The 21162-nt window shown below is 43.4% G+C and overlaps 1 protein-coding gene across 1 annotated transcript in view; it reads left to right on the top strand.

The window, feature by feature from the left end:
• UBR4 (ubiquitin protein ligase E3 component n-recognin 4) overlaps window positions 1-21162 on the top strand; it is a 3959899-nt gene that overhangs the window by 2061792 nt on the left and 1876945 nt on the right.

The following is a 21162-nucleotide window of genomic DNA, read 5'->3' on the forward strand; positions in this document are numbered from 1 at the left end:
AGAATTGATTTTCCTTCTGATTTTTCAGATCATGAGTCTTTTGACTCTGATCCTTCTGATTACCAGGACATACCCTTATCTACTTATGAGGATTTTACTGCACAGGATTCCATTCCCTGTGCTTACCCCACCAGAAGATTTTTCTTTTGGTGAAACCCTGCATACCCTTAGAGAGCATTTTCGCTGGGAGTGCCAGGACTACCCACAGTCCAAAAAGAGACTCAGGAAATTTTTAAACTTGCCTCAGCACAGGCCTCTAGCTGTCCCTCCTGTTCTGGAAATTGTAGATGATGTCTTCTTGGAATCCAGCATTGCCCCTGATACTTTGCCTCCAGCTCCCAGGAAACCTGACTGGTACTACAGAGTACCTGACTCCCACAAATTCCTCTCTAAGAATCCTACTGCGGATCCAGAGACCATTTCCCAGGGACCTAAAGGCATTAAGGCTACAACAGCCAAAATCCCTACCCATTCCCTCTACCTCCCCACCAGAGGACGTTTCTTTTGGTGAAACTTTGCATACCTTAAGAGAGCATTTCCACTGGGAATGCCAGGACTACCCACAGTCCAAAAAGAGACTGAGAATTTTTAGACTTGCCTCAGCACAGGCCTCTAGTTATACCCCCTGTCCTGAAACTTTACCACCAGCTCCTAGAAAGCCTGACCGGTAGTACAGAGTACCTGACTCTCACAAGTTTCAATTTAAGAATCCCACTGCGGAACCAGAGACCATTTCCCAGGGACCTTAAGGTATTAAGGCCAAAAACCCTACCTGTTCAGAGAGGGATTCTAGAGCTTTAGACAGATGGGGTAAGAAGGTATATACCTCTGCACCTCTTGCAATAATGGCTTTAAATTGCCAGTTTCACACGTTGAAGTGCCAGCAGCATATTATGGAACGAATTAAACAGAAAATTATGTTGCTTCCAGATAGTGCAGAAAATAAAGATTTACAAGAGTTAATGCATTCTGCAAACCAAGTTAGTAAATGTACTTTGCAGTGTGGCTTTGATGCCTTAGAAGCATCTTGCAGGGCTGCTGTCACTGGGTCTTTTACTGAGAAGGCATGCTTGGCTGAAGGAACAAATCTTGCCAGACCATGTCAAAGCAAAATTACTAGATGCTCCATTAAACCAGGAATGTTTGGCACAAAAGCAGACGTAGTTCTTAAAAAGATGGGGGGAAAAGCTAAATCTATGCAAACTGTTAAATATTTCTTACAGGTACAGCCGCTTAGATTTAGTAGGCATTGGCCTTCTAAAAACTGGTCCTTTCCAGTCCCTCCCAGGCCTTCTCAGTCCAAACCCAGGGGCAACAGACCACCAAGACTACAGTCTCAGGGTATGCAGAGATCTAAGCAATGGAGTGCTCCCACCTCAAAAACAGGGAGTGGTAAGCCACCCCCTTTATGGAAAACGTTCACAATGACTTGTCTATCATACTTCCCAGCCATGCCGAAGTACTTGCACCCCTAGGAGGAAAACTCTCCCTGCATGCAAAAAACTGGATGTCCATTACCCAGGACCGATGGGTCCTAAACATTGTATCCCAGGGATACAGATTCTACTTCCACTCACAGTCAACCCCAAGCGGGTTGCCAGACCTTCCTCCAAACCAATGGGTAGAGGCTCAAAAGCAAGTACTTTCTCTTCTCAGTATCAGGGCTATTTAACCTGTTCCAATAGAGCAAAGAGGACAGGGTTTCTACTCCAGACTGTTCCTGGTGCCGAGAAGAGAGAGTTCATGGAGCCCTATCCTAGATCTGTCCATTCTCAGCACCTTTCTGGTGGTACCAAAATTCAAAATTCTTAGTGCAACAGCTGCTTCCTATGCTAACCAAGGACTCCTGGCTAGTCACCCTAGACTTAAAAGAAGCTTATCCCCACATCCCCATAAGGGAATCTTGCAGGAAATATCTACGTTTCAGGGCAGGCTGTATGCACCATCAGTTCTCTGCACTTCACTTTGGCTTATCTACTGCACCCAGAGTATTCACAAAGTTCCTGGCTCTAGCCATTGCATAATGCAAGCAGAGAAATATTCAAATTTACTCATACTTGATGCCTGATTCAGGCGGACAGTCAGAAATTGCTACTTCAGCACCTGGCATTTGTAAAGAGACTCTAACTTCTCTGGGGTACACCATTAATGAAAATAAATCACATCTGGTTCCCAGCCTAAAGATTGTATTCCTGGGAGCAAGCTTGAACACAACTTCCCAGATGGCATTCCTCACTTCAGAAAAGCAGGTTCATTTGGCAAACTACTTCAAACTAATGGCCACCAAAACACAGCTATCTGCAAGACAAATACTGCAAGCCCTAGCGTTCATGGCCTTATGCATTCTACTTATTCCATATGCAAGACTGCATATGAGGAAACTTCAATGGTACTTAAGTCTCTGATGTCAACATTCTCAGGACTTGGAAACACTGATTCTTATCATTCCTTGTCTAAGGGCAGCGTTCTTTTGGTGGGCAGAGGCTTTCAGCCACAACAAAGGACTTCTTTCACTCCACCCCTCGCCGCCCAAACCCTGACAACACATGCATCAGACTATTCATGGGGGCTCACATGGCAGGCAACTGCATTCAAGGCAAATGGAGCCCAGGACAAATTCACCTGCATATCAATCAAAAAGAAATGTTAGCTGTACAGAATACTCGCTGACAGCCTTCAAATATCTTATCCTCCCAGGACAACTCCTGATAGACAGACAACACCACAGTTATGTGGTACATAAACAAGCAGGGGGGAGCTAATTCCAACCCACTTTGCAGGTTAGCCATGGCCCTGTGGAGCACAGCCTTGAGCAACCAAGTCTGCCTGCAAGCTAATTTTCTGCCAGGCAAACAAAATTCACTCGCAGACGACTTGAGCAGAAATCTATTGGTCCCTCATGAGTGGAAACTGGAACCCAACTCATTCAAGCTTCTAATCCACAGATGGGGGGGACACAAGAGGTGGACCTCTTTGCCTCCCCCCAGAACCATCAGTTGAGCAAATTTTGCACCAGAAATCCCCACAGCCAAGCATGGCAAGTGGATGCCCTATCCTTTACATGGGAAAACCTCTCAATATATGCCTTTCCCCCTCTGCCCCCCTCCCAAAAGTACGACTCAAGATCAAGCAGGACAGATCAAGGACAATCCTTATTGCACCAGACTGGCCATGCCAGCACTGGTACCCACTCCTACGCAGTCTGACAGCAGTGCCACCCTGGCACTTGCATTGGACCCTCTACCTGCTGTCCCAGCAGGGATAGATTTTGCATCCTCAGCTGCAAGCACTGAACCTTTCAGCCTGGCTTATTCCCTGAACACTCCACCAGCATCCCTCAGCAAACCGGTACTGGACGTCATCCTTGAGGCCAGAAGGTTTAGTACTAGGAAATCCTATTCAGAAAAGTGGAAGAGATACTGTTCTTGGAGCCAGTCTCTAGGAAAGGACACAGCCGTTCCCTCCTTACCTCAAGTCCTAGATTACCTAGCAGAGCTGCTCCAGAAAAGCCTATCCTTCTCATAAATTAAGATTCATGGCTCTGCCATCTCAGGTCATTAGGATATGAGCCACCTGTCTTCTCTCACCCTCTGATCAAACAGTTCCTGAGAGGAGCTAACAATTTAAGTCCCCAGAGGAGAGCTCCCACCCCTGCCTGGGGCTTTAACTTTGTACAAGAAAGCTCACGCTTCCCCCCCTTTGAACCTGCTGCTACAGCAGGGTTAAAATTCCTCTCTTGGAAAACAGCCTTACTTCTAGCCATCACTTCAGCACGAAGAGTGTCTGAGCTACAGGCACTGATGGCTGTGGAACCCTTCATTATTTTCCATGCTGACCGGGTATCCCTCAGGGCTAACCCATCATTTATGCCCAAGGTGGTATCCAGTGTGGCTTTAAACCAATCCATCCATTTACCAACCTTTTTTTCAAATCCTCGGAGTAAAGGAGAGAGGATCCTGCACTCCCTTGGACATGCAGAGACTGCTCAGGGTCTACCGTGATAGGGCTAAGCCTTTCAGAAAATCTGACCAGCTGCTAGTCAGCTTTGCTACAGGGGCAGAGGGCAAGGCCATTTCAAAGCAAACCATTTCCAAATGGATAGCACACTGCATCCATTTCTGCTACAAACACCATGGAAAACCTACCCACAGGGGATCAGAAATCATTCCACTAGGGCTACCTCAACTTCTACAGCATTTCTCAGGGGAGTCCCTACCAGGGATATCCTGGAAGGTGCAACCTGGAGTTTTGTACACACCTTCACCAAGCATTACCTCTTAGCTGTGTTTTGTAAATCCAGAGCTGGATTTGCCAAAGCAGTCTTACAAGGCCTGCTAGCCAACCCTAATACTTCTTGACTGCCTCCACCCTTACTCAGCTGTGGGAATCAACCCAAGTTTGATGACTGTAACAGTTAAACACGAAGAACATAGTACAGTTGTGTACACTTGGCATAAATGTAGATATTCTAGTGTATTCACTGTTGCAGTCCTGGTTACCCTCCCTCCAGCCCCCTGACTTTTCTAGACTTGCTTCCTATCCTGTTTGTGGCCATATCTTATGGCTATGGTATTTACTTTTTACTGGAGGTGTTCCCACACCATGTAATTGCTTCCTATTTTAGGGGCTCCTGACATCTGGGGCAGGAAAAACTGATATAATGGCATCGGCAGCAAGTTTCATGCCCCTGACGTCATGGAAGAGGCAACGGCATCCGAAGCGGAAATCCCAAGACACTGGTATTTGGGCCGACTCAGGGCTACCTGCAGGCAGGCAACACAAGTGTGATGACTGCAACAGTGAACACACTCGAACATCTACATTTATGGTAAGTTTACACAATTGTACTTTCTGAGGTCTGTGCGTGTAGACGTCACATTTAAGGTCCCTGGTGCATGGCTCTGTGTGATGTCCCATGCACCTACAGCAGCCAGGCTTAAGCTTTTGTATAGGAGCCGATGTTCGGGTCGCCTGAGGCGGGGAATCCCACACAGAGTAATATACTGCAACATGGAAGAGAAGGACATCTTTGGTTATGGTAAGATTTTACACAACTATTCTTTCTGGGTTGCAGGATTCAGACGATGTGTATGCTGACATCTCTGCCATTTCTCGAGACCTTAACTCTCATTTCTTTCTTTCAAACTCTTCTTCCTTTGGCCTGCATTACAGCCAGAGTGTTTCTGAGAGCTCTAGGATTCTTTGCATCCACCATCTCTGTGCTCCCTGTGGCCAAATTCCACATGACAAAGTTTCATTGGTTCCGGAGGTTAGTTTGGCTTTAACATGTACATCTTCTAGACTTTGTAGTTTCTATCCTACATTGTCTTAAGAAGGAACTTAAGTGGTGGATACAGCAGTTTTCTTTAAACCCAGGGCTGCCTTTTCATCCCCCTGTTCCCTCTCTGGAACTGTTCACAGATGCTTCAAACATGTGATGGGTAGCAGCTGTTGATTCCCTAAAAGTGCAGGGGATCTGGTCTCCTCTGCAACAGAAGGAGTACATCAGTATCTTTTGACTACTATGTTTTTTTATCTCCCCCCCCCCCCCCAAGACCTCTAGTATTTACAGGTAATACTACATTGATGTGTTATATAAACAAACTGGGAACAAGATCTTACCCTCTTTTTGCCAGTTGGCTCTCCTGGTATGGGATCTTGCTGCACAGTATCAAGTGACTCTTCAGGCAGTTTACATGCCTTCATGTCAAAACAGTGTGGTAGACATTCTGATCAGGTTCTTGAGTCAAACCCATGAATTGATACTTCACAGGGATGTGTTTCTGGGGTTCTACGTCAAAACGTCAAAAACTCATAACATGGAATCTCACATCGAAAACTACAGAGCAAATGTAAATAACATTCCCTCCACCTATAACACCCCATGTAAATTAAATGAAATATACCAACTCCAAGATAGCACTACAGTGGGAAAAAGTTAATTTCCTAACTTTACTGTATCGCAGTCACCATAAAGAATGTAAACATAATGTCTAAATCACTTACCTGTATGGTCTAAAAACACATACAGAGTGGCATACTAAATAGTATATACAAATAAACCGACTAAACTATAAAATGTACATGTTTGGTGATACGATCCTCAATTTTATACATTTTCAGTGTTGAGATTCGATGTTATGAGTTTTAGATGTTTTGTATTTTCGATCTTATGGTCTTGCTGTTTTGAAATTAGATGTCATGAGTTTTCTACGTTTTGAAGTGAAACCGTTTCTGGATATTGTCCACCACTGGGGTCCTCCTCAAATAGATCCATTTGCCTCCCCTCTGAAGACAGTTTTGTGCCAGACTCCCAGGTCTTCTCCTGTGGAAGGTGGACACCCTCATTTTTCTTGGAAGGGGATGTTTCTTTATGTATTCCCTCCCTTTCTCCCTCAAACCAAAATTCCTGTTTAGAATTCAATAGGATGCTCCCAAAATCTTGTTGGTGATTCCCTTTTGGCCTGGACAGCATTGGTTCTCTCCTGCATTTAGCCAATGGTAATCATCACAAGTTACTTCACAGGGTGGACCTATTGACACAAGACAAGGGATCTCTCGTCCATCCCCACCAGTCCACTCTTCTACTGGTACTGTGGGTGATACAATTTTGATTCCACATAAATGCCTTTTCTCTGAGGACGTACTTAGGGTCCTGCAGAAGGTTAGGAAACCAAATACTAGGAAATCGTACTCATCCAAATGGGAGAGGTTTTCTGTTTGGTCTCTCTCTCTTATAACCTGGATCCACTTACTGTGGATTTTCCTTTGGTTCTTTCTTATTTGTGTGAATTGCTCAGTGCTGGTTTGGCCTTTTCCTGTTAAGGCCCACTTATCAGCTCTCTCTGCTTGTCTGCCTTCATCTCCTCCTCTAGTTTCTAGATTTGAGGCTAAACAATTCCTTAAATATATCCTTCATATTAGGCCTCCCAGGATGCCTATTCCTTTTTCCTGGGATCTTATTTTTGTTTTGGAGAAAGTCAGGCTCCTTTTGAGCCTGCTGCTTCTTTGCAAAACTGCTCTTGGAAGACTCTTGTTGGCCCTTACTTCTGCTAGATGGGTGTCTGAGCTTCAAGCCCTTGCAGCTTGTCCTCCTGTTTTGGTGTTTCATAAGGACAAGGTATCCTTGCGTACCACTCCTTTTATGCCCAAAGTGTTTGAGTTGTCACCTAATCAGTCTCTTCATTTTCCTACTTTTTCTCCCCTCAGCAGTCTGCCAGTGCGAGGGTGCAGCATGCCCCCCCCCCATAAACATCTTTATTAAATTCACATTTTTTCATGTGGAGGCTTACATTTATATAAACAAAAAACAAACATTGACACCACTTTAATTGCAAATGTTAGACATCACAGATATCATTGGAACAACTGTAGTTGAAAACATTATACATCACGTATAATCTATCCAGTCATTGTCCGTTAAGCATCATATGGCTCATTCATATCCTGCCTCGTAAACCTTTTTCCTTCTCTTCATATGTTGTTCCCACAGTTCCAATTTTTTCTTATGTAGTTTGCTCCTTCCCTTTTCTAAAGATCCCAGTTCCAGTTGTTTTATCTCTGTTACTATATTCACTACTTCTAATAAAGTTGATCTAGACTTTGATTTCCATTTTCTAGTAATTGCCTTTTTGACAGCCAGCATAATTAGACTCAGCAAGGCTTTACTATGTCTAGGCAATTCTGATTCTGTATTGTAGCTCAAAAATAATCTTCCCAGTCAATCCAATCTGCTCACCCAGTGGTCCCCAGGGAATCTCTGCCAGCTCACTACATTCCCAAAAAATATGTTCCCAGCCACGTCTCTTCTGCCTGCCACACCTCCAACATTTGCTGTCTACCTGAGGAAAAATTCTTTGGGGTCTACTTGGGGTTTGGAAATACCTATGCAAACACTTTTAGGCAAAGATCCTAAATCTTCTAGACTTTGTTGCATATTTATGAGATATACACATATCCCCCCCATTGTCTGTTTGCGAATTGCTTATTCCCAGTCCTAAGCTCCGCTGATTGATTCTTGTAGTTGTCCAATATTTTATGTGCTGTACTAATTCTTTCTTCATTTTATGTAACATTTGTTAACTGGGAAAGTCCAACTTGGAACAAAGCCATTTTTCAGCTGAGGCCCAGCGAGAAACACTCCAGATGCATGTCTTTTAAAGTGTGAGGAAAGCGGAGCACCCTGAGGAAACCCACACAAATGCAGGGAGAACTTGCAGACTCCACACAGAAGGCACCCCAGCTGAGAATCGAACAAGAGAACCTCGTGCTGTGAGTTGACAATGTTACTGCTGCACCACTGCACCATCCTTCCTTTTCTAACAGCAGCTTCTGTTCTAGATTGCATTAAAAACTCTACCAGTGCTGTTCTTTCATTTAAGAGCCTTCTTTATTTCTTTCTCTTTGGCTATATCTTGTATCAGTCCTTGATAAGGAAGGCAGTCTGTAACCTGCAGTCCAAATAAATGCTTGCCCTCTTCCCAGTCCATTACCTTTCCCTTTCTAGTTATTTGCTCCCAATACCTTGGCTCTTTTGCCAGTTTTCTCCAATAAATTCCAATCCCCTCTTGCATTTTATCTGTATCCCTGACCACAGTCATCCCTTTTGACAGAATCTCTCTCCTCCATTCTTGTGCTGGTTTAGATCTTAGAGTACTGCCAGCAATTTTATGAATATAGTACTCTGTATGGTTTTATTCTCCTTAAGAGTCTGCATCCAAAATCCCAGTCTCTCCTTATTTTTTGAGCTTTCCCCTTGTATTATCATCATTCCTTTCCACTTTGAATTATAGTTTTCTGCTTGTGCTATGTATAAGAGCCTTAACTGTTTTATTTTCTAAAGTACCCCCTCAGATTGAGTAATCCTAGTCCACCTTGTTCTTTTGGAAGAATCATCTTATCCCACTTGACCATTGCTGTCTTCCTTTCCCCAGATGAAGTCCTTCAACTCTTTTTAATTGCTATAATCAGCTTCTCCTCTGGTTGATAAAAATATGCCTGACCTGTGTATAAGGCTAAAGTGACTAAAACATTTTAATTGCTTGTATCTTAGTATTTCTATTCTTATAACAAAGCTTCCAGTTTCTCAATTTTTCTATGATCTTCTGTTTAGTGTCTTCTCACATATCCTTAGCTGCCACAATAGTCATTTCTAAGCCATACTCCTAAATACTTCATGTTATCATATCCCCATAAATATGGATATTGTTGGACTAATTTGTATGTGGGTGGATAATTTGCCACTATTGCCTTTGTTTTAGCTTCATTCATTTTGTATCCCAAGAAAATTTGAAACTGTTTTAAAATGTTCCACAACTCTGTAATGTCCCTTTCTGGTTTTGTTGTATATAAAATAACGTCTGCAAATAGAGGCAACGTTCCTTGACTACCATATGAATTATATCCTTGAATTTCTGAATCCCTTATTTTTTTGCCAGTAGTTCTAAATGTAATGCAAGCAAAGGGTAAAGCAGATAATCCTTCCTGGTTCCACTACTCAAACATAAATTGCTAGAAGACACCACCCACTTTAATATTTGCATCTGATCCCTCATATATACTCCTAATTATCTTTATAATTGTATCAAGGAAAGCAAATGCTTCAATTGCCCTGCTCATGAAGTCCCAGCCTACTCTGTCAAATGCTTTCTCTGCATCAAGACACACCAATAACAGTGGTATTTTCTTATATTTTGCTCGCTCTTGGATCATCAGTGTTCTGTTAATATTGTCAGGTGTTTGCCTTCCCTCCACAAAACCACACACTGATCCATATCTATCAATTTTGGTATCACTTTTGCCATTCTTTAAGCCATTATAAACATAAACAATTTGTAATCATGGTTTAGTATTGCAATGGGCCCGAATGAACCTGGATCCGATAGCTCTTTACCCTCTTTAGGTATTACCGTTACCACTGCTTTTTTCTAGGATGCTGGTACTTCTCTTAAAATACTGTTAAAACCTTCCAGATCTTCATCATTTTCCCCTCCTACCTTCCTGAACTTTATATAACCATTTTTATCTCCTTTCTTCCTATCCTGTTAGTAATTGAGCCTCATTTACCTCTAACCTTGTCATATTTAATTGTTTCATAAACATTTCCATTTGTCCGTTTACTTGATTTCACATTTCTCTGCTTTATACAAGCTTTCATAAAATTTCTGAAATATTTCTAATACTTCCACAGGATCTGTTGTTAATCTTCCTTCTCCCTAAGCTTGGTGACAGCCCTTCCCACTTTCTTTTGCCTGAGTTGTTGTGCTAAAATTTTTTCTGCTCTAGAATTATTAGCAGTAAACAGTCGCTTAGCAGTAGTCTTTCTAAACTCGTGTATATTATCGAGGTAATCCCTTATTTTCTCTTTAGCATTCGCAGTTGCTCCTTTTCTTCTGAAAGAGTCACCCTATTTTGCAATACTTTAACATTTGTCAGTCCCTCTAAATAATTCCTTTCTTCTTAACCATAGCTTCCTTTCCTTTATTTCCACCCTAGTTTTAAATTCTACTTTAATTTTATCCCACTCCCTAGCTATATTTTCAGAAGAAATTCCATCTTCTCTACTAGCTCCTGAATTAATTCCAAAACCCAATCCTTAAATTCCTCTCTTTACAACCTTTAGGTGGGAAAGTGCCAGTGTCTCATTTTTATTTCATTACCTTGCATTTTTGTTTTGGTTTTTATTGGCGTATGATCTGAAATAATTGTTGGGTGTATTTCAAGTCCTTCAATTAAATCCACATGTTCCTGGGAGATATAAATTCTGTCTAGCCTAGCCCAGTTTTTTTGTCTTGGAGAATATATAAATTCCTCCGATCTCTTAGTACTGAATGCATATCTTCCATGCCAAACATTTTCATCAAATTCCAGTCTGCACTTCACAAGACTGGTTCTTGCTGAAAGCTGATTATTTCTCCCAGAATTTTCTTAAGCTCCATTATTGCAGTTTTAGATGGAATGTAAATGCATGACAGTTTAATCCTCCTCTTTTGCCAGTAGCCCGTTAGTACTATGTTATCTTCCATTATCTTTTTCCTCTTCTTTCCCTATTAGATCACCTCTTGCAATTAATGCAAACATTCCTGTTTTACTTTGCCCTGATATTCCATTGAATAACCATCCTGAAAAACTTTCTTTATCAAATTTACATGTTCAGTTCTTTCCAGGTATGTCTCCGGCAGCATAGCTATTTGCATTCTACATTTTAAATATAGTTCACAACTCTTTCTTTTTGTGTTAATTTGCAAGACCATTCAGATTGAAAGACATTACAGAAAGCATCATTTTCTTATATAGTTATTACCATTTTTTGTTTATAACTTTTTTTGGTAAAATGTATAGTTCAAACTTTTATGTTACATGCATATACTATTCACAGGTTGGTCTTTTATACAGTTGTTTCTTGTCATAGCCATGTGAGGCTATGCCACATCTTACATAACTTTTTTTTTTTTTTTGAAAGCTCTCAAACAGATCAACCCCCCCCCCAAACAAAACCTATATACATATTCAAATATTGAAGTTTTTGCTTCCTAATAACAAAAGTTCTAAGGTGATAGCTACACAGACAGGCTAGGGTTAACCAAAATGAAAGGTTAGTCATGCTAAGACACATGATACAGCATGTGCTTTTTAGTAAGTGGTATTTGATTTTGTGCGTCTTTATAGCTCTCCCAGCTGAGAAAACACTTGAATGCTTTCAGTAAACACTTTCTCCAAGCCATTTCTCTTTATCAAATTATCTGCTAGTGACATGCAAACCATACAGAGAACTGCTAAGGATACCTTGTTGAGCAAAAAAAAATCTTTATAATATTTTGGGATGGTGGCCTAATGGTTAAGGTGTTTGCCTTACAAACACAAAGTGCAGGGTTTGAGTCTCACATGGGATAAGTAGCTAGGTTTAAAATGGCTCACAAGGGCAGTTAGCTTAGTACTAATCTGTGAACCTCTATGAGCCTCTATATTTTTCATTTACATGCTTTGTAATAAATGTATTACTGAATAACGCCTAGAGTCTTAACCCAGTCATTTCCCTATGCAAACATAGGAAAAATGCACTTGATTTTTCTTTTGTCATACTCTCTTAGCCAGACCTTTCCTGTCTCTCCCCTTCTGTTCCTCCTCCTTTTTTTTACATTGCAGTGGCAAGAAAAAGAGAATGGAAAAAAATGGGGGGGGGGGAGCACCTTTTTATTTTAGTATCCCCATTGCTTTAACAAAAACTGAGAAACGGTTACTTTAAGTCTAATTGGTTTTGTCTTGTCTTTAAAATTGTCCCAGCTGTTAAAAAAAATAAATAACTTGGAGAACATTATGTCCTAGCCAATTTCTCTGTTCTTTTCCCATCAGCCAATCCCCTTCCACTGGACTGTGTTCTGTTTCTCTCTATCAGGTTGTCCCCATGGAGACATGAGAACCAGACATTTCTCTTTATCACCAAAGAACAAGCAGAATCGCCATTTGTTCCACAGCTCACTTTTTGTTGGACAAACCTTTGGATTTCCTCCTTGGCTTGTACTTGATCAAAAACTGATTTTGTCCCTCCAAGAAAGAATTCCTTATACAGCTGTCTCTCGACATGCCCTGAATTGTGGAATGAATTTACTACTCTTCTGCCAGGTGTACGATGAATAATCATTCTCCACAAACATAATGCTGTCTCCCACTTTTAGTATTTTGTCCTCCTGCCACAGATTTGTCAGAAACCACTCCTGCTGCTGCTAGAATTGCATCTTTACTATTAAAGGTCTAGGTTGCTTTCTTATAGCTAGGTTTGGAGCGTAAACATGATGTGCCATTTCAACTAGCAGCTTCTGCTGAGGAATACCAGTCCAGTTGCTTATTTGTGGTTCCATAAAAATAATGAGCTCTGTTCCTTCCAGCTTCTTTGATATAGCTGAAAATCTCATTTTTTTTCTTACTTGCTTTGTCCTCTAATTCTGTTATTTTTTGAAACATCTCTTCCTGAGCAGTCTCATATTTAGCCAGCCTTTTCTTCATTTCGACCTCTGACTTTTGCAGCTTTATCATCTCACCTCAATGTCCGTGTTTTGTTTATTTTAATCAGGTCTATATGCAGTTGGCTTGTTTCTTCCTGTATGTTACAGGAAGTCTTGTCTGATGGTTGCATTACTTTTTGCTGAACAGCTGCAGAAACTGTCCCTTGTCAGTGTTTCTTCCTCACTTTTTGTAGCTGATTTTTTCCAAGTCTTCTGTATTTCTGTATTCCTGGCATTCAAGCAATGCACTTAGTAAACAGTTACTGAAATTTACGCATAAACACAAATTATCTGGCTTTCTTTGCTGAGTTTCTGTTTTCACATGGGGAGGGCTGGAAAGAAGCTGTTATCTTGGAAGCTCCAGGGTGAGGCATACTTTGGATGTGCATTAGACAACTCAGATTTTCTTTGAGTAAGACTAAGTATTTTAGAAAATCTGATCAGTTTTATTTCCTTTCATCCTAGATCTCTAGAACTGGCCATATCCAAGCAAATGAACTATTTCTTCTTGGATCTCTAAAGCTGTTCATTTTTGTTCTTTTCATGGTAAGAGCCTTCCTTCTGTAAAGGCTCATTCTGCTAGAGCTGCGGCTTCTGGTGCTTTTTTCAAGGGGTTGTATACTCTCTTCTTGAAGCAGCTACCTGGACTTCTGTGCATAATTTTGCCAAGCAGTACAAGTTTGCTGGAATCTCCAGAGCTAGACTGTTTTTTCTAGAGCCATCCTTCATGGCTTCCTATAGTGCTCTGATAGTCCTTCCTACTCCCATGTTTCTTTTTGAGCATTGACACTCTCCCAGATGTAAGGAATACTGCAACATGTGAATGGGAGGACATACTGCAGTTGTGTAAAATCTTACCGTACTAGTAGATGCCCTGTCCATCACTGTTGCAGTATTCACTCCTTCCTCCCCCTGGTTCATTTCTCTTCTGGAGGCCCTGGTTACCTCTTGGTTTTCCTTGGACTGGCATTCCCACTGGGGTTATCATTTATTAGGATGTTATGTCTGGACATCACCTTTATACCCTATGCTACACGAGGAGCATATATATGATGTATGGTGTACCTTAAAGCAACTTAAGGCTTTTATATACTGGCTGGACATCAGGATGCCCTAAGCATAGAATCCCAGATGTTAGGAATACTCCAACAGTGAAGAAAAGGACTTTACACCACTGTACTTTCATGTACTCACCATAACTTGGCATCTGTGGTGTCCATTTTCATTCTTCCTCACGTTCCCTCCCATCCATGCCCCATTTTTGTTACTCCTAGAAGCATCTGGTAGACTGTATTGGAACCATTCAGTTTCAGGTTTGAACCCTGACTTTTCTTATATCTATATCTATGTGTTTTTATAAAGTGGGAGATTAGGCAGCAAACTCGATCTGAGGTGTTGGGGGTAGAATAGAGCATTATAAGTAGAGGGAGGAGCTCGAGAGCCAGCTCCAAAGTCATGTGTATGCGGCTGTGTCTGATCCGAGGACTGGATCAGAAGCTATTGGTGAGGAAGAATGAAAATGGATAACCCAGGTGCTACGTTATAGTGAGTACATGACTTATAATTATTGATGTACTTAATATTGTAAAAGTTGTTAATGATTTTGCAGTCATTAAGAAGTTTGGTTAGCCATAGTCCATTAATTTCAGCTTTCATTTCAGAGAAGTATCTGCTAAAGAGGATGCAGCCTAGAACAGAGCTTGGTTGGCAGCAGTAGTGATTCTTCTGCTTTTAGAAAAAGCATGCTCTCTGACTACTTGTGTGTGTCATTGTTGCATCAAGAGTGTTTGTCAATAGTCCCAGCATGGAGGATAGTCAGTCTTTAAGGTCCAGGTAGGCAGCCTGGCGTGTATGCCCCCTTTTCAGTGGCCTCATTAACCTTTTCAAAAATCTCAACAAGGTTAAACAGATATGATCTACCTTTTACAAAGCCAAGCTGTTGTGGGTCTAAAGATAAAAGATCTGTCCCTCCAGCATGACCTGTTCATGTCAGAATCTAGGTTAAGATTCCTTAGGTGAGTGACCCTCAGTCAGTTTGATTTACGAATGTGTAGTATTTCGTCCAGGACCAGGTCAGAGACTGTCCTGTTAGCCAAGCACAGGTCAACCCTTAGCAACTTGTAGGAGACAATACAGTGACAGGGCTTTCAGTCTTTATACATAAGACTTATTTTGGTTTACCCTGTGATTTCTTGGTGTGAAACCTCTGTGGTGTCTCAATTTGTTGCAGGTTTCTGGTGAGGTACATGCATAAGGGAACATTGTACTCTGTTATTGGTCTGTTGAGAGCCATGTAAAATGGAATTATAGCATTGTTCGAACTAGATGTGGTGCCTTTACTTATAAAGATGTACCACATAAAAGGATTTCCTTAGTATTCTGGATACGTGGTGGTCAAAGTTCAGATTGCTATCTACCTGAATACCTAGAATCACATACCACTGGATCTGCTCTTTGGGTGGGTGCTGTCTATATTGTAATTAGTAGGTATGTCCACTCTCCCAAAGGGAATAATCATTTTTTTTTTTGCCTTTAGCTTTAATCCTTGGCTTTGGCACCAATTATTTGTCTGGGTTAACCCTGTCTGCAGTATGTTAACATCGTTGGGGAACTCAGTGAATGCTCCCAATTTGCAATAGTCAGTGAACTTGGTCAGCCACAGGTCGTTCCAAGTTTGCCTGGAGTTCTGAGAAATAAATTCTGAACAGTAAGGGACCCAGCAGAGAATCCTAAGGTTCGCCACTGGTGACTGGTCTTTTGGTAGAGGTGAAGTCACCCACTTTGACAGTGTCCTGTCAGTGAGCCAGTTGGTTGCCGTCCATCTGGTAATAGAGGTTATTTCCCCATTTGATGTTTTCTCTATAATACCTGTTTGGGGGATTGTCTCAAATGCCTTGGCTAGGTGATATGCACTGTCTTTCCCTTGAGCCGAGCTCTTTTGAATGAACCATTGAATCGCGTTCCCATCTGCTTGAGTTGGTGGTAGGTCTGGTAGATAAAAAAAATAAATAAGTAAAAAATTCCCACTGCACCTATTTAGTAAAGGAGAAGAGGAAATTACTGAATGCCCTGTCCATATTTTCCTGAGTAGAAATACCAACTAGGTCTCCTCTCTGAAAAAGAGACCAGTAGCCTAGTTGGAGGAAACCAGTCAGCAAGAATTAAAATATGTAAGTAAAAGGCAAAAGCTCATAGCTTTCTTGCCATAGTAGTGCAGTCTAGCTAGAGATCTTCAAGACTGGGTAGAGAAGTTCTCTGTTAGGGAAGATCCTTCCACTTTTTTTTTTTTTTTTTAGGAAAACTAGTGATCTGATGTTATCCATGTCACTATTCCTCACTCTTGGGTTGTAGGATCAGACATCGGATCCAAGTCTGCAACTTTTCAGGCAGCTTCTAGGCTGTAGCTTCTCGTACTCCCATGATCCCTTGCTGCCCTCTAACCCCCAGATCTCATTTACCACTCTCAGCAACAGACGTGATTCTCTGGCTAGAGTCTTCAGTGGAGATAAATACCATAAATGTTCTCCATTTGGCTTAATTTCTCTCCATTATAGTGTTTGGTAGTTTGTTATAGTTTGTAGATAGTATGTAGTCCCATAGATAGTATATAGCCCATCCCCTCCTGTTTCGGTGTTTGACTGTTGCTGTTCTTGTTACTTTTGGGGCCCTTTTTCATTGGTTCACCCTGTACCCCTTAGTGTATAGTTCTTTCTTTTTAGAGTTGCTGATTGTTGTTGTCCTTTCTGACTTTTTTGACCTTAGCATTGCACCTGGTTAATGGGTTTGGCATGTTCCTTAGGCTCTGTGTAGTTGTCATCATCATGTCAGACAAGCCTTTTGGTTTTAAAAGGTGCTCCTCATGCGGTCGGAAGAGTTTTTGACCTTTGTGTTCCACCCGGTTAAGCAGTTTGGCATATTCCTTAGGCTTTGCTAGTTGTCATCATGTCGGACAAGCCTGTTGGTTGTAAAAGGTGCTCCTCGTGTGGTTGGAAGATACCCATGTCCAGTTTGCACAAGGAGTGCTTCTATTGTCTAGGTACTGACCACCTGGAGATTGAGTGTGCTATTTGTGCTGCATTCAATCCCAGGGCCTTGGTCGACCACTGAAACAGACTCTTATTAAAGGGTATGGTCCATGGGGATCCGTTAGCCAGTCCCCAGCCAAGTCTGGACCAGCTGACCACAAGAGGAAGACCACCTCTCTACCTGGGTTATCTTCCTCAAAGGCCAGTGAGTCTGGGATTCCAGCTCCTCAGATCCGAGTCCAGCCTCTGCTCCATTGGATTCAATTTCCTCAGATACTTGTTCCTGTGACGTCCCCTCCTGATCCAAGGCTTTTGCTCTGAGGCCCTCGGATCCAAGGTCATGTTAATCTTCCCCCAGAACCAAGGTGTCTGGTTCAAGGCCTTCGGATTTGATCAGATCTGGTCCAACCACGGATCCGACTTCCTTGGATCCGAGTCACGTGAAACCCAGATGTTCTGAACCTTGTGTCCACGGATCCAAGGTGGACGGATCCAGGATCAGTGTTGGTTCCCAGGATTATTATAGAGGACTCTCTTTCAGGTTCTGGCTTGGGGCAGTCCCCTATTGCCTTCAGGCACAGGAGCCAATCTCCAGGCAGGCACAGGACATCCTTAGGGTCCAGGCACCATCCCCAGCTAGTTCCTCTGCCTCTTCTAGGCCCTGCAGGAGCTTGCTCCTCTCTGATGTGGACAGGATGATTAGGTCCTTTCTCAAGGCTCAGATTGAATTTTGGCTTCTTGCGTCCCTTGCCCATCTGGCCAGGGGTCCTTCTCCTAACCCTTCATTGTCCTGTGTTCGGCTGACCCAGGTGGTTTCGGTTTTTCAGGTCCTGGGACATGTTGAAGAGGAGATGGGGGACCCGGGATGCCATTCTTTCTTTACCCTGTCAGAGCCCTTGACTACCTCTGCTCAGTTTGCCCCTGGGCTGACAGAGTCCGGGGCCCGACCTATCATCCCAGAATCCTTAAATGAGGGTTCTAGACCTGTATTTTTGGATCGGTCCCTTCCCCTTGGGGCTTCGGCCCTCAACAGCCCAAGGCCAGTGCTGTCTGGAGACTGGGAGATGCTGGCATGCTCTTATCCTTGTCAGGTGGGCTTTCCTGCCAGAAGTCTGGCTGGGACATTGTCCAGCTCTTTGGCTTTCCAGGTGGTATAGCGGGCTTTTTCTTCCACCAGAAGTTCCTCCCTGTCTTTCCAGTGACCATCCCATCCTCCTAGAGCTGACTCTTCTCATCCTGTTCCAGGTCAGCTCTCTCAAGCTAACCTTCAGACAGGAGTCATCCACTTTGGGTTTCCCCTTTCTTCTAATTCCTACCCTGAGCCACCTTCGGAGGAGGTCCCTTGGAAGAGATCATGCAAGTGGAGGCACCAGGACTCCTTTTTAGATTGCCTCAATGAGTATACAGACCTCAATGAAGGAGATGGTTTCCTCCAAATCTCTGCCCAAGGATGTCTTCTTTGGTGACATCTTAGAAAAATTCTCATGCTTAAAGGCGGATGGTCTTCCCTCCCCCGTCATCTGATGAGTCCATGTTCCTGATGGCTTTTGGGATTGGACCATCTACCTCTTGGGTCTCATCCCCCAACTCGTAGACCTTATTGCCAGCAGGTCTTGGAAGGATCTGAATATTGTGGAGCCGGTTCCAAAGCACACTGACAAATTTCTTGGCGCTCCATCCAGTAAAAAGTTTTGGTGTAAGGGAGTGCCAGTCAATGCTATTGTGGTAGACTCCGTCGCCATGAAAGAACTGGCGGAGAAGAATACATCTGTTCACCCCCCTGAGAGTCTTTGGTAACCACAGGAAAAGTGGGTCTTTGCCTCAGCTACCTTCGGTCTGCAGACTCAACTATTTGGCACATTTACCCGCCTCAGAGGGACTTCGAAAGCTTACTACTTCCCTTTCTTAGTTGCTGCCTGCTGGAGAACTAAGTAAGGTCTTCCCAAGCTGTCTACTCTCACTTCTGTGGCCAATTCCACGATGAGCCTGATTTCCAATACCACAGAAGGTGCCTCTCCAGCGGCTGGTACAGGCATCACAATTTGGCTCTGCACCTCTGCGGCTTTGTGGAGTCATTTGTGGCATCTTTCACTAATGCCCCATTTGAAGGATTTACCCTGTTTGGTCCTTCTGTCAAAGAAACAGTCACCTGCAGTGAGCAGTAAGGCAAGACCTTTGTTGGCTGTGGGAATTAAGTTTTTTACCTCTCAGTGCCTTCTCAAAGATGCAGTAAGGTACTATGAAAATGTGTTTTTGCAAGTTGCAGTCTTTCAGATGAGCCCTTTTCTCGAGGTTGGGGAGAGGGTTCAATGGCAGCTGCCCTAGAGGCAAAGGGGGTTTGCAAAATGAGGGCTGCAGGGAACCCTTCTCTGAGAAGCACCCCTGCCCCAGCACTCCTGAGGCGCTGCCTGACTGTCCTGCCCTGGAAGCAGTCGGGGTGATTTATCACTGTACCCTTTGGCCTGGGCAAGTATTACAAACGATAGCTGAGTGCTAAACCTTATTTCCAGGGGCTATTTTATTCCCTTTCTCAGTCCCTCCCTTCCAATCAGGAAATGCTTCCGCAATGCACCACGCGATCAGAGGGAGTTAGCTCAGCAAAACGTGTTCAAGCTTCTTCAGAACAAAGCCATCCAAGAGGTCCCCCAGGACATTGAGAATCTGAAACTTACTCTCTCCTTGTTTTTGTTACTAAAGATGATGGGGAACCTGTGTCCACTTCTGGACCTCAGCATGTTGAATCTCTCAAGCAAGGAGTGCAAGTTCCGGATGGTCAGTGCCCAGTCCATAGTGCCTCTTCTACACAAGGACAATTGGATGTGCTCAGTGGATCTCCAGGATGCGTACTGTTGTCAAAAATAAATTGGTGCTCCAGGAGACCTCTCTGATTTCACATAGGGGGCCAATCATTACCAGTTCAGGACCCTGCCCTTTGGTCTCACCACAGCCCCCTGGGTGTTCACCAAGTGCATGGCAGTGGTTGCAGCTCACCTGAGACTGCAGGTATTCTAGGTGTTTCCTTACCTAGATGATTGGCTCTTCACAGCTCCCACCAAGCTTCGACTGGCCTCAGTAGCCTGTTAGACCAGTTACTAATCACAGTGAATCTACCCAAATTTAATCTGATTCCATCCCCAAAAATTTGGAGTTTATATGTATTCAGTTGGACACTATGTGAGAGATTGCAGCGCTCCCTCTCCGCCGTGTGCATCTGATCAGAACTGAGGTTCAGTGTCTTCTAGAACAGCCTCGTCCTCAGGTCTGTCTTATTCTCAAGGCTTTAGGGTCCATGGTGGCAGCGATCTATCTGGTGCCATCATCCAGATTTTACATGTGTTCTGCAGTGGACTCTAGAGGTCCAGCAGTTTTCCTTGTCTCAGATGATGGCATCCTCTATCCGTCTCACTCCAGTATTAAGGCATCGTCATCTTTGGTGGATTCAGTCTCCCGACCTCCTGGCAGGCAGACATTTTTGTCTCCATCTTGCCAGTGCCACAGTGACCTCTGATGCTTCCCTGTTGGGGTGCGGGTGGGGGGCATTTCCAGGGAAAGACAGTCCAAGGGACGTGGTCCTACACAGAGACCAAACTGCACATAAATGTACTGGATATGAGAGCAGTCCTTCTCATGTTGCAAGCCTTTCAGGACTGCCTCCCTCTGGGTACTACCATTGCAGTTCACACGGACAGCATGGCAGTTGTGTGGAACATCAACAGGCAAGGGGGCACACACTTATCTGCTTTGTCGCGAGGCCATGAGGATGTGGGAATAAGAAATATCCTCTGGTCGCTTTCTTTTTTTAATGCACATTCCTGGTGAGTCCAGCTTGTTGGCAGACAGACTTAGCAGGGCCATCCTGAGTCCTCACGAGTGGTCCCGGAATCCTTCAGTGGTGTGAGGTTTTCCTTCTCTAGGGTCATCCGAGCTGCAATCTATTCACCTCCCCTCGCAACCACAAATGCAGCTGATATTTTGCCCTGATTTCCCCCAGTCGGGGGAATCCCCCAGGGGCACTGTGGTTTATGATTGGCCTCTGGGTCTCCTCTATGCCTGTCCTCCTAGTTCTTCAGAAGGCTAGTCGCCTCAAGACCACCTTTATCCTCATCACCCCCTTTTGGCCTTGTCAGGTGTGGTTC

The sequence above is a fragment of the Protopterus annectens genome, chromosome 1.part1, assembly GCF_019279795.1.
Source record: "Protopterus annectens isolate FY-2018-M chromosome 1.part1, PAN1.0, whole genome shotgun sequence".
NCBI lineage: Eukaryota > Metazoa > Chordata > Ceratodontiformes > Protopteridae > Protopterus > Protopterus annectens.